The sequence below is a fragment of the Lepidochelys kempii genome, chromosome 7 (assembly GCF_965140285.1).
Source record: "Lepidochelys kempii isolate rLepKem1 chromosome 7, rLepKem1.hap1, whole genome shotgun sequence".
Lineage (NCBI taxonomy): Eukaryota > Metazoa > Chordata > Testudines > Cheloniidae > Lepidochelys > Lepidochelys kempii.
In genome coordinates, this window is record NC_136386.1 from 38,557,708 (window position 1) to 38,571,803 (window position 14,096).

The 14,096-nt window shown below is 38.2% G+C and overlaps 1 protein-coding gene across 3 annotated transcripts in view; it reads right to left on the bottom strand.

Moving 5' to 3' along the window:
• Positions 1 to 315: 315 nt before the first annotated feature.
• Positions 316 to 14,096, bottom strand: part of LOC144930727 (uncharacterized) — an 84,657-nt gene continuing 70,876 nt past the window's right edge. For 2 of the 3 annotated variants that reach the window (XM_078853687.1, XM_078853688.1), the window contains one exon: positions 4,186 to 4,375. The gene's annotated coding sequence lies outside the window, so the exon portion shown is untranslated. Of the gene's footprint in view, positions 2,422 to 4,185; positions 4,376 to 14,096 lie in introns of those variants that run through there. The other variant, XR_013636051.1, reaches the window with a different exon arrangement.

Below are 14,096 nucleotides of genomic sequence, written 5' to 3' on the forward strand. Positions count from 1 at the left end.
ACACATGGAGAGGGAGGGACCGTAAGACTTACCCTACAGTAAGTAGTAATGATTCTAGATTTCACATTGCTGCTTGCTCATAGGCTCTGCTGACAAATTTTTTACCATAAAAACTGCATGGTAATATTTTAGCATTCAAAAAGGAGATAAGCTGCATTTTAGAATGAATGTATTCTACTCCCACGATTGACTCTTGTGACTATGGATATGAAACTAAGCCAAACCTGAAAGCCAATCAGATATTCAGGCAAATTCCCATAAAAGCTTTTATTTAAAAAAATTAAAACAATTTGCAAAAATGTATTACACCATTCTGGAAACACAAGATGCATACATCCTTTTAAGGCAGTGGAAAAATAAGTCTACAAGTGAGCATATTAGGTGAAACTAGAAAAACAAGTAGTCTGAGGAAGAAAGTATTTAGTTGCCCAGGGAAGAACTACATCATTCAGGTAACTAGGCCAAAAAAAGCTTTATTTTATAAATGTCTGGATTTTTAGCAATCTTTGTAGGTTTTCCCCCCCATATTTTGAGAACTAAACTATACAGAACTGACTTATTCCCAGGCTTGGATGTTAACTTTACCATCAAGGTGCCTCATACTCCTCTTAACTGAGCAATAGCACCTGGAGTTTCTTCCTTTTTCCAGTATAATCGTAGAGACAGGAGAATAAGAGATAGATAATCAGCTGCACATTTATACAGGATAGCTCTGCTTTAACTGAGATGCCTAACAGCATAGCAACCATGCTTAGAAGTCACTTGGAGTCATTCTGAATAATTTTTGTACTGGCTTGCTTATTGTCCCACAGAAGATAGTTGTCCTTTGCCACGTGTGAGGCCACAGCTGCAGAGAGATTTCTTTGTCTATAAATTGTTGCCAATTTTCCTTAAACCTAATTTTTGTTCCATTTCTAAATGTCATTAGTTCCTTCTATTAGTTTAGCAATTAAGCCAGGAATGTAAGACTTGGGAAGCAACTGTTTCTATACCTCTCATGTGTCTCCTACATCCTCCTACTCTACAGGAATGAAGTGCATCATATTTTCCACTAAAAAAAGAGAGTGTAAAAAAGACCAGACTGTATGTCCCCATGGCCCCCAGAATTGCTTGTCCAGAACCTCTGGCATGTGATTCTTGGCTAGTCTCAGAGCCGTATACTATGTGGTCCCTGTAGTGCCATTACAAAGGGATGAAATTGTTCGTTCCGTTTAATGTATGCAGTGTAGTTGTAGCTATATCGATTCCAGGATATTAGAGAAGGTGAGTGAGGTGGTAATATCCGTTGGACCTGGGTGACTCAAAAGCTATCTCCCTCCCTAACAGAAATTGGTCCAATAAAAAAAATATATATTCTCACCTATCTTGTCTCTCCGTTCCCATTTAAGATACTGTCTCCCACTAGAAAGACAGACACACTGTAAGATGGGAATTTTTGAATGGCTGTGCAATTCTGCTCTTAGAATATCACTAAAAGTGGAAGTCATACATAAACTAAATGTGATAAAGGGAGTCTTTAAAACTCCATTTATTTTCTTTTGAGTCCCACTGGATCAAAAATGGGAGCATGCACTTAGAACTGTAAAATGGATTTTAGTGAACCAGGGTATGACCAAAAGCAGCAATGGCTCTATTTATACTGGCCATCTCACTTCAGTGTTCTTTTTGTCTGTACAAAAGACCTGGCAAGGTTTAGAGAAAGATCAAATAAGCCATTGCTTATGTTTTTTCAGTACACTGTGTACTTCTTCCAAATGTTACAACACCCTTCCCATTAGATGTGTGTCTTATCTTAGGAGACAAGCAGCTTTAGTCATGAAAAACACAAAAAAGATTAATCATTAACAAATATGTTTTCACCACACAATCTGCTCTCTTTATTTTAGGGTGGCTATATCCTGTGATATGCAAGTGCCTGCATTGTAGTCTTCAACTTGCACTGCAAAATATATTCTATTGCTGTATGCGTCACACCATGCCTGTATTAAAGAACATGCTTGCAGAGGACAATAGCTAGTCAGAGGCAGGTACATTTCTCTTCACTATTTCTTAAAATGATCTCCATTATTTTAGGTTTTTCAAGGTTTCTGCAGTACAATAACTGAACTTTTACTTGTTACAAAGAAAATAACCAGTGTTTGCAATATTTTCTTCTGATGTTAAGCATCATGTGAGAAAGATTTAATGCCAACAGTAACAAAAATGTTACAGGCCACATTCATACTGCAACTGCCACTGACTTTCAATAGGAGCTGTGTGTGAGGAAGACTATGGCAAGTGAAAAGAACGTGGTATTTCATAGCTTTTAAACATGTATCACTATTTGAAATTTTGACCCTAACACAGATTGGTTTGTTACTGTAAATTTGTACAAGAGTCCTTAGCCACCGCCTCTATGAACAGAAGGTGGAAGTATTGATTCTGAAAGGGAAAAAAAAAGACTATCAGAACTAAATAGATTCTGCACAAAGACAGAAAATGACAGCATACCTCATTTCATTAATTTAAGCTTTTCAACATCAAGAACTCTTTTTGATTTCAAAATGTAAAATACTTAAGCCTCTCTCTGCATGCTGCATTTTTGTTTTGCACCATAATACTTCATCTACCTATTCTTGCATTGCTGATATTCCAAGCAGTTTCCATTTTTTAATTATTTAACGTTTTGGCACAGAAGAGAGGAAGCTTGCTCATTTGGGAGGCAAATGCCATTTCTGTCAGGGGTATTGCTAGAAGAGCAAGTTAAAGGGTCTTTTAGATATAATTTTCTATATTTAAATGATACACTTAAGTGAATATTTATAACATCCCTGAATATTTGGAATTTAGCCTAGATCATTTAACAGATTAATGCAAAATACAAAGTACTGCATTCATGCTGGTTACATTTTGTATCTTAGTGCACAAATAGTCTCCCATTCTTCCTTAACATGCTTCCCACATACCCTTTTGGAAGATAAGTCATTCTTCATTTAATACCACATCTGAGAAATTTGGTGTGGTGAGTATAGCATAAATTTGACACATACACTGTCAAATAGATATAGTTATGAATGGAGCAAATCTAATGATTCATTTGCAAATATTACCAGAAGCTTGTATATGGGAGTGCACACTCAGCTTCAAGCTATGGGGAGGATTTAAGTCTCTGTAAATAAAGCCTAATCTTTTACCACCTTTCTAGTTTTAAATGTCAGTGGTTATGTTGGATTGTTGGAGTTGAGAAGCATACTTACTGGCATACTTACTTTGTTGTAATATCACTGCTCAATTCATGCAAGTGTGTCATTTGCAGGGATCTTTCTTTTTGTTCAATTGGCAATTTCACTTGTCTTAGGCTTTCATTATATTAATTCTTCCAGACACTCATTTGAGTTTAACCCAGAGAGTTTCAGCAAAGGTAAGACTGAAGGGCTCTGGAGATGATGATAGCAAAGCAATTCCAACAATCTCCCATAAAAGGAAGATATGAGAGACAGAGCAACACCAAAAGTGTGATGGCATCAAGAGATGGTTTAACAGGAATGAGTACAGCACACTTTTCTTTAGAGAAACTCTTATCTTTTCCTCCAGCAGGATAATCCCCTCCAATAATGGCCCAGTATCTTGTGGCTGGCCTTTATCAGATAAAAGAGACTTGGCCTAGACCTACTTTACAGACTGCAGCCCACCCAGCACCCCTAGAACTTCCATAAGCAACCAGCTCAAAAAGGACTCTGCATTTGCAAAGATGTGATTTATGGAGACAGAGTTTGGTCCAAATTGAGGTGATTTTATCTCAGAATTATTTTGAATAAAATTATCAAAGTGAGAAACACTTGATCACTACGAGAAACAGGCAGACCGGACATATTAACACTGTTCACTGAAAATGGTTCCTCTTGTTGGGACTTTGCAGATACAATGAGGGAAGCAAAGTCGTCGCTCCAGTTCCAGACAATGGCAAGTTCTGTATATTTTACAGCAGTCTACAACAAAATTGCTGGTGCTCAAACAGGAGAAAATTCTGCAAAATTTAGAGTATTTTGTTTTAATTAATTTAATATAAACATATATAGTGGCTTCATAGAAGCAACCTTGGGAAGCTGGCTAGGGAATAGATGGGGCTTTTGGCACGGGGGAAGGTGAGCAATATTTTGAAATTGTGGAAAAACCAAATTAGCTAAGAGGTCTGTGTTAACTATTTTGCAGATCTTTAAATATTAATGTTAACATTTAAAGTTGTAATCTTTATGTTTCAAATGTAATCCAGTGAGATGAACAGGACACTTCATACCTCTTGGTTATTTTTCAGGGTAGTGGCATATTCAAGAAGACAGCACTGTCTCTGCTAACACTGTTCACATTTTTAAACTCTTCTTCACAGCCATGAGCACTAGAAACAGACAAAAGCTTAGAGGTTAGAGCAGAGTTCTGCAGCAATTGGCGGATTCCATGACAGATCCCACAGTGAAATACTAGAATACATGGGGACATGTTGATAGCATATGGTTTCAAAACTGTTGCAATCAATCAGTCAGATTCTAAACCACACTGCTTCATCTGTCTTCCCTCCCACATCAGTCACACGTCATCTGAGAGTGTGGTGGCTGGTAAGGACAAAGCCTGGGAAAAGCATTTTTAGTACCCTTTATATCTTTGGCTGAGGACCAGGCCATCAACAGAGTGACCTACTGGCAAGCCATTTTCTTCATCGGAAAAGCAGGAAATCCAGTGGCAGTCTAACTTTTAAGGGCAGATGATCCAAAAATGTGTTTTATCCTGACAGAAAACATGCTACTGAATCTCAAAGTGGAAGAGAGAATAATCTGTCCATGACAAAAAGTATAACTATCATCTATTACCTCCAATCCTGCCTCCAAAACAAGCAATATTTTTATTTATATGTAGCAAACACTGCACCAGCTTCCTGTATGCCTGTGATGATCTTGCCTATGTATTATACGTGGTCACTTAAACTTGTAAATATTCCTATACAATTATTTTTAAATAGGTATTTTGTAAACTAGTTTATTCAACTTTTGTATCATACTTTCTCTAAAAAGATACAGAAACTAGCTAATTTAAACGTATGGTATATTCTGAGAGATTAGCACCATGTGAAAAAAGCACTGTTGCCACAAGTATTGCTGTTGCAATAAATACTTGGAAACCTGATTTGGTTTTATTTTTGGTTGGGACATGTGCTATGTTGACTTTTTTTAAAAACTTAAATTCCATTAGCTCAACTGAAACATTCACTTAAAGATGCAGCTTTTGGTTCAATGGTTATTGGTGGGTACCATCTATTACATAGAATAACCGTCTCCCTCTGCATGTTTTATGGTGTGTCACTCTACGAATTCCTTCTTACCATTCACATTTATGGACCAGCATTCATCTTCTATTCAGAAAACTCAAAAAGATCTCCCTTTAAATCACCATTAAGACTGCATTGCCAGCAAGTCCACCCATCTCTTTCAGCACAAGGTTTCCCTACTCTCTCCACCTTTCCTTATTACATTGTACTTATAAATCCAATTCTCAGACACTGCTTTGAGTCCCTTCTCTGTAAAAAGCCCCTGTTCTTTCCTCTATGTAATTTGTTACCTTCTAGGAGAATCTTGAACCCTCAAACACAACCTCCTTGTTTTATCAGTACTCCTGGTGCAGAGTCTTCCATATTTTGAAAGAGGTAAAGAGACTTAAATGTGTTTAAACTGATGCACTGTAGGCTTTACTGTGCCTCCAGGTTTTTGATTCTGAAGTGGCAAGTAGTGATCAGGCCAGCATTGGGCTTCCCTTGGCAAACCTGATCCCTTCTCAACTCCAAACTTTCTGAAAGAAGGGTGTCAGGAGAGTAATTTGGAATTCTGCCCCCTGGCCTGGCCATTCCTCTCTGAAAGAGGCGATAGACTCATGTACATGCCTCCCATTTACCTTGATGAAGGCCAAGGTGAAAACTCGTGCCAGCCTGGGAAGACGTGTGCCACCACTTGTCCCTGGAACTCTTTTGCCCTACTCTCCCATAAAAGATATTTCCATTTTCAGTGGCTAACCAAGCTGCATGCTCAATGTCCCTCCCAAACTCTGTATCACCACTTCTGAGGGAGTGGAGATGTGATTTAATTATTCCCAGTCTCATAGTAGGACCAAAAAACATTGTCTCTGGAGCTACTGGCCCTTTCATTACTCTGGTGCTGAAACCCCACCCCTTAGCTCAGTGACATTATAGTGCCAATTATTTTCATGGGTGCATCTATTCTGTCCTGCTTTTATGGCTCAGTCATTTGTTATCTAAATTTGACTTTTAGTGCTGCAGTACAAAAAAAATGTGGACAGCTCATCTAAAACTAAGATTATGTATTTAAAATCCACAGATACATCCAAGACAACTGGCTCCTGTCTACCCATTCAGTCATATCTGAAATAGGCATTTTGTTCCTTTATGCAATGTTCTGGCTGGTTTATGTAATATTTTAAGATTCTGTTTAGGGAGCTAATCCATTATTTGGCTTCTCTTCAAAAATTCTCTTATTACAGTCCTTCTGCTTGAAAATTATTATTCACTTCATGCCTTCCATATTTTCTTCACATATGTATGTCTGTCACATTGTGTGACAATGTGAGACCCAAAGCAAGTGAAGAACAGATGTAGATACCTGACAGAGTGCATAAAATACTTGGCGTCCAAGAACTATGGAACTCATGAATAAGTTTAATTGCGGAGTTCCTAAGTAGTAGATCTGTTTGGAATTCAAAGGAATATGCGTGACCTTTTCTGTAGTGTTCAAACAGCTGTTCACTTGCAGCCTGGCCACATGCCTTTCTGTTAATAGGGGCAAACCTATTACCTAGCTTTGAGCCTGAGTTGCTGCCTTGGTCCATCATTTGGGGGTATGAATCCTTCTGCCCAAATCGTATCTGTGGAGTCAGGGCTGGATCTGCCTCCGCCTCCATTTGTGAGCTTTTGTGTGAATGGGATTTTATACACATGAATGTTTAGGGAATGGCTGTTCAGATAAATGTTCATTGTCACCCTCAGTAGCAGCAGCTTTGGATGCTTTAACAAGTTGCTAAAAATGATCATCCAGGAAATCAGATCTCTATCAAAACAACTTCTAAAACAGTATTATATAATGTTAGATATACAATGCCTTGAATCTGCTTGAGGTTGTAGAAACCAAGTTAGGATTTATCCAATTCAAACCATTATTTGGAAACTAGGAATATTTTGCCAATGAATACCCCCACCATAATCTAGGACAAAGTATCTATGCTTCAAATTGCTGTGCTGAGAAGGTGGAAGGAGATGGCTTTGAGCCACCTTTTGGTACTGGTGTTCCTGGGGCCTGCACAGGCCACAATGGCTCCAGGTGTCACATCAAACTTGCCAATGACCAGGCTGAGCATGTAGACTACAGCTTCACCCCACTTGCTCCTGACACGTGCCTTTCTAAACCACTACACCTGGGCAGTAAGAAAAGGGTGAGTGACATCATGTTGCTTAAATTGCGGCAAGGGAGATTTAGGTTAGACATTAGGACAAACTTCTTAACTGTAAGCGTAGTTAAGCACTGGAACAAATTACTGTGGAATCTCTGTAACTGGAGGCTTTTAAGAACAGGTTAGAAATCACCTGTCAGGAATGGTCTAGAGATAATACTCAATCCTGGCTCCATGCAGGGGACTGGACTAGATGACCCCACACTCCAGCAGCTCAAAGGGACTTTAGCAGATGCCCAAGAATTTAGCCCCAAGCAATTAGTCACTTACTGGAGTCATTATAAGACATTTTTCTGATGGAACAAAACAAGCTTTGTGGAGAGCAATTTTAAGACTTGCAATATTCATGTTCTAGGGTTGCTTGAAAATTCTGAAACTGATTTTTGTGACTGAATTTCTTCCTTGTAGACACGTATGCTACAAGCAAAGTTCAAACCTCCACTCTTTCTCAAATTCTTTATACCTACTACTTAATGAAGAGACAGGCAAGTCTAGTTAAGTTGTACAGTTTTATTACTTTTAATTCATTTTAGACAAAAAGTTATTCAGGCAATTTGGAAGTGTAAGTATATGTTGATCTACCGGGGGACAGAGTAGAGAGGTAATACTTGTATTCCAGCATCGCTGAACAACAGTCATGCATTTAGAAAGAGTAATGTAAAGGTAGAGTTTCTTGTGATGTAGAGATTAATATTTTTCCCAAACATTTTGTGAAAAATGTTGCTTTCACACCAAGACATGGAGGACGTGACAAATAATCATTTGAATGGCTCTGAACTAATTGCTGAATAATTGAATTGAAAAACTGAATTAATTCAGTTCCAGGGTGTGAATATATTTCTAACCTTGGCTTCTATTAAGCAATGTCAAGAGAAGACATTCTATGCTAACGTAAGAGATTTCAAACTTTTACAGCTATCTTATCTCTAGCTACTTAATGAAATGTCTCTTCACTTATCTGGGATGCCTATTTTGAGCATTTAGCTCAATATATGTTTTGCTTTTTCAAAAGCCTGTCATTTAATCAATAATGGTTTTTACATTGATGCAACTAAAAATTTTTTTTAAAATGTTTGTTTTGTTTTTTCAAATGTCTGCTATGCCATCAGGAAAACTGACTCAATTACATATAACAAATAAGGAATAGCAAATAGCAAGAGACAAGAATTCAGAAAGATCTGAGACTGAAAATGGTTCATTCTTCTCCTCATTTCTATTATGTCAACATTAATTCACCAAATAACCACTCTCTCCACATAAGAGAATTAATACAAAAATAAAGATTTAACAGATGGGAGTTAACTTCCCCTACATTTGAAGGCATTTCGAGGTAACATCTTCAAAATTTACCGCCCTTTCTGTCCAAAACTTCAGTCTCCCTGGAGTCTTGGACAAGTATTTTTGGTGGTCAACCTAACAAGTCCATGTGGAAACTGAAAGTTGAAAGCAAGACTCTTAAATAGAAAGTAAAATGAGTAAGTAAGAACAGAAGTAATAGTCAAGTAGAGGAGATTTTTAAAATCATACATTAACAAAGAAAGGGAATGCACCTCATTTAGATATGAAATTTCCACCTATAGAGAGCAAATAGAGTTTTATTTGGACTCATTTTTTGACAGAAGCTGGGAAAGAGCGATAAGGAATGGATCACTTCATTACCTGTTCATTCCCTCTGGGGTACCTGGCATTGGCCACTGTTGGAAGACAGGATACTGGGCTAGATGGACCTTTGGTCTGACCCAGTATGGCCATTCTTATCTGAGTAAATACATCTAGAACTAGTTGGGAATTTTTCATCTGAAAAGTTTTTCTGACAGAAATGAAATTTCTGCAAAATCAAAATTTTCTCCAGGGAAAATTTTGATTTTGCTGAAAATGTTTTATCTTCCATTGGGAAAAAATAAAATTGAAATATTTTGTTTTGTTGAACTGAATCAGAATGTTTGGTTTCTAATAAATTCAACAAAATATTAAACTGCACTTCTCTATCAATGCATCGCCTCATGGAAGATGTAATTTGAGGCCCTATTGTTGTCTTCTATGGGTTGGGCTCTTTGAAGGGCGACATCTGCCATAATGCAGGAACTGCTTTAACCAAGCTGCCTATTTCATCTTGGGACTCTCATAACTGGGTGCTTTAGTCTGGCTAGGGAGCATGGCCATCATGGAAAATGAGGTCAACTAGCTCCTGAACTACAATTCCCATGAGTGTCACAATAGGAAAATGCAATATAATGTTGAACTGACTCTAAACATTCAGGTCATTTCAACAAACAGAAACTTAACATTGTGACATTGTCAATTCAAAATGTTTTGTTTTGATCAAAAGTGTTGAAACATTTAATTTTAATATTTCCAATTTTTTTTTATTTTCCATTCTGTGAACTTTTTCAAAATTTAAACTTCATTTCAGTTTGGCATGAAATAAAATGTTAGAATTTCCCAAGGGACAAATTCCAATTTTGCTTAGCTCTAAATACATCCATTACTAGGAATTAGAATGAAACTCTTAGAATTCATCCTGCCATAGAATGAGAAGTAAATTGTGCACTGTCAAGCTTCTCATACTAAAAGATTTTCTCCTCCAGCAACTACTGTGAGACTAGCACCAAGTTTGCATTTCTTTGGGGAGTTTTTTTTCAATTCACATCTATTATTATTAGATTTTCTATCCCTATGGAAACAGTCATCTGAAGGGGGTAGTTATTCCTTTAATTGGAATATAAAGGGCAGAATTCAGAATTTGTGGCATATTTATCATCCCATATGCCACTGCAAAAGAATGCCAAAAATATTCAAATATTCTTAAGTGATAAATGTGTAATTTACACACAGGGATGAGATCATATCAGGTAGAGCAATTGTTTTTTTTCATCAAAACACCTATTAGCTAAGATGGTGATTTTTTCCTCCTGTCATTCATCTTGCTGAATTATCCCCTTGCCACTGATATTTAATTCCAGTCACTACCTTTTATAATAAATTTAGCCTGCCTTTATTCCTACCCACACAGAGCAATTCTGTCTTAACTGTATCTTCTGGGGATTTTTTTTTAAACAGTCCGCATGACTCACCAGTTTCCTACTGTACTTATCTGTCTCCTAAAGTACATATTTTATAATCCTCTCTTCTAGTGCAGACATTTTTCAGCTATTAGAATGTATTCTGTCAAGCTCTGTCTATTATGCCAAAGTTTTAGGTCCTCATTAACAGCATATCTGCAAATTCAGGCAAGACCTGCTCACATCTGGGTGATCCTAACTTTCTCTTAATACAAGCAGTAGCAATTTAATATGCTTTAAAATTGTTCACTAAGCATTAATTGTTCACTAATTGTTCATCCCCAGATAATGAATCCTGTCTGTGCACTGGATGAGGTTCATGTTTTGTATATGTGATATCATTAAAGATTATTGTAATTGTCAGGGTTCCTTCCCCACTCTGAACTCTGGGGTACAGATGTGGGGACCCGCATGCAAGACCCCCTAGGCTTATTTTTACCATCTTAGGTTAAAAACTTTCCCAAGGCACAAATTCCACCTTGTCCCTGAACAGTACGCTGCCACTACCAAGTGATTTAGACAAAGAATCAGGGAAAGGACCACTTGGAGTCCTATTCCCCCAAAACCTACACTCCCTTTCTTTGGAAAGGCTTGAGAATAATATCCTCACCAATTGGTACAGGTGAACACAGACCCACCCTTGGATCTTAAGAACAATGAAAAAATCAATCAGGTTCTTAAAAGAAGAATTTATTTAAAAAAAGATAAAAGAATCACCTCTGTAAAATCAGGATGGAAGGTAACTTTACAGGGTAACAAAAAAGATTCAAAACACAGACGATTTCCCCTCCAGGCAAAACTTTAAAGTTACAAAAACAGGGATAAACCTCCCTCTTAGCACAGGGACAATTCACAAGTTAAAACAAAAGATACTCTAACGCACTTCTTTGCTATTACTTACTATTTCTGTAATATTAGATGTATCATTTCAGTGGGAGCTGGATTACTTGCTTGGTCTCTCCCTTTGTCTCCGGGTAGAACACACACACACACAGAGCACCAACAAAAAACCCCAAACAACCCCTCTCCCCCTCCCCAGATTTGAAAGTATCTTCTTTCCCCATTGGTCCTTCTGGTCAGGTGCCAACCAGCTTATCTGAGCTTCTTAACCCTTTACAGGTAAGGAGGGATTTTATGCTACCCTTAGCTGTATATTTATGACGGTACACATAAAAGGGTCTGAATTAAGGTAGCACTGGCAACCTTACTTTTGAATCATTGACTTTGCAAGATTACCATTCATTCAACATAGATTTTGTATGCAATGTTCTGTATCCAAATCAAATTTTATAGATTGTAACTACAAAACGTTTTGCAAGCCACAGCTATTACTCACCCTGTAGTTTAAAATTACAGTAACTTCCTCACTCCATGTCTTTCCTGTTAAGAGCAGCAGGTCACAATAACAGACTTAAAAGTGGCAATGCTTCAACAACAACAAATTTCAAAAACATACTCCAATGACAAACTGCAGAACTGGAATTAATTTGCAAACTGGACACCATCAAATTAGGCCTGAATAAAGACTGGGAATGGATGGGTCATTACAAAAACTAATTTTCACCTACTGTTATTCACACCTTCTTATCAACTGTTTGGGCCACCCTCATTACCACTACAAGTGTGATTTTTCCTCCCTTGGTATTCTACTGTTAATTGAATTTTCTCGTTCGCACTGACCCCCCCCCCTTGGTAAGCCAACTCCCATCTTTTCATGTACTGTGTATATATATACACACTTGCTACTGTATTTTCCACTCCATGCATCTGATGAAGCGGGTTCTAGTCCACGAAGGCTTATGCCCAAATAAATTTGTTAGTCTAAGGTGCCACAAGGCCTCCTCATTGTTAGTACTTAAATCAGATTTCTAGCATCTTCCGTGCTCCACTTTCGTCAGATCTCCAATCCCCATTTTTAATTGTCATTTTTCTCCATGCACGAACTGCAAAGCCATAAACTGTCAATTTAGATGGGTACTTTAAAAGGAAAAATCAAAGAAAAAAAAAGTACCACTGGAAAGGAAGCAAGATGCTCACTCTACAGAATATTCTGTTCTGAATCCACTTGCAGGCCTGCCTCCCAGCAGGCAGACTTCTTACATTTAAAGATGCAGGACAAAAACTATCATTGCTACATAGACTACACAAGTTGGCTTTTCTGAGGGGTTTTTTTATTTTAATTAATGGAGACTGTGTTGGATTATATCTGCCAACAGGTACAAATTTCAAAAGTGTGGTTGAATCCACAACTAGAAGCATCCCCAAATCCAAGTTTACAGTTTTATATACTAAAATATAGCTCCTTCCTTATTGAAGCTTTATAAATCTAGATAGGCACACATAAAAAAAAAAAAAAACACCCCACAATGGTATTACTTTATATTTTCTTCCAGAGGTGTCTCAGGGTCTCTAAATCCAAAACCACACTAATTTATCCTTTAAAGGTTGACTGTTGTGGATAGATTTTTTTTGAAATGTTGGGAAACATCTCAGCCCCAGAGACACTTTGTTTCCATGTATATGGTATCTGCTCGGTCTTCAGAGCTAACATTCTTGCTGTCAGTCATGTGTCTTGTAAGATGAAAGTGAGAACATGGTCTGTAACCCATCTCCTTCATTTCACTGCTGAATGCTGAGGTACTTAGTTATGTCTCATATTCCTCACCAGAGTAGTTTAAAAGCAGGTTCTATATTGGGGACAATTTACATGCACAAGAATGGGGGCAATGGATCTGTGTCCTCATCGCGCCACCCACCAGTACCTGACAGCAGTCAGAGAAGCTAGTGATCCAACCAGTGAGCTGAATTCTATGAGCACCAGCTCAACAAATCCTGGCACTGTCATCACTGATAACCCCAGTGTGCAGCCCGGTGACTTCTATGTCATTGGTCCAGCTCTATGCACGTTACAACTCAACGTGGAGGGTTTGTCAGCTGCCAAAGGTGATTTACTTGGCATGCTTTCTCATCGACATACTATCGACATCATTTGCTTGCAAGAGACACACATGGCAACTGCCGAAGCCGGGCGTTACAGTATCAATGGTTTTGACCTGCTGTGCCATGTGGCACACCCAAAGCATGGCCAAGCCACATACATTTGGTCTGATATTGGAGATGCCATTCGGCTGATGTCTACTGAATTCTGTGACACCATCCAGGTTGGCAGTTTCTGGCTGGCAAATGTATACAAGTCTCCAAGTGTCAGCTGGAACCAACAGGTTCTACCAAGCCTGCCACACCCAGCTGTTTATGTTGGAGACTTCAACAGCCATCACACAGACTGGGGGGTATAAAGAGGTTGACACCGACAGTGAACAACTTGCAGACTGGGCATCTCAAAATGATCTTGTCCTTATCCATGATGCTAAGCAGCGAGGCATGTTTCATTCTTCTAGATGGGATCATGACTACTCTCCTGATTTCTGCTGGGTCAGTTCAGTTCATGGCCATTCTCATGAACATGCCAAGTCTTGGATAACTTCCCACGCAGCAAACACAGATCATCACTGATCCATATTGAGCTACAGCTCCCAGTTGTCAAGAGTT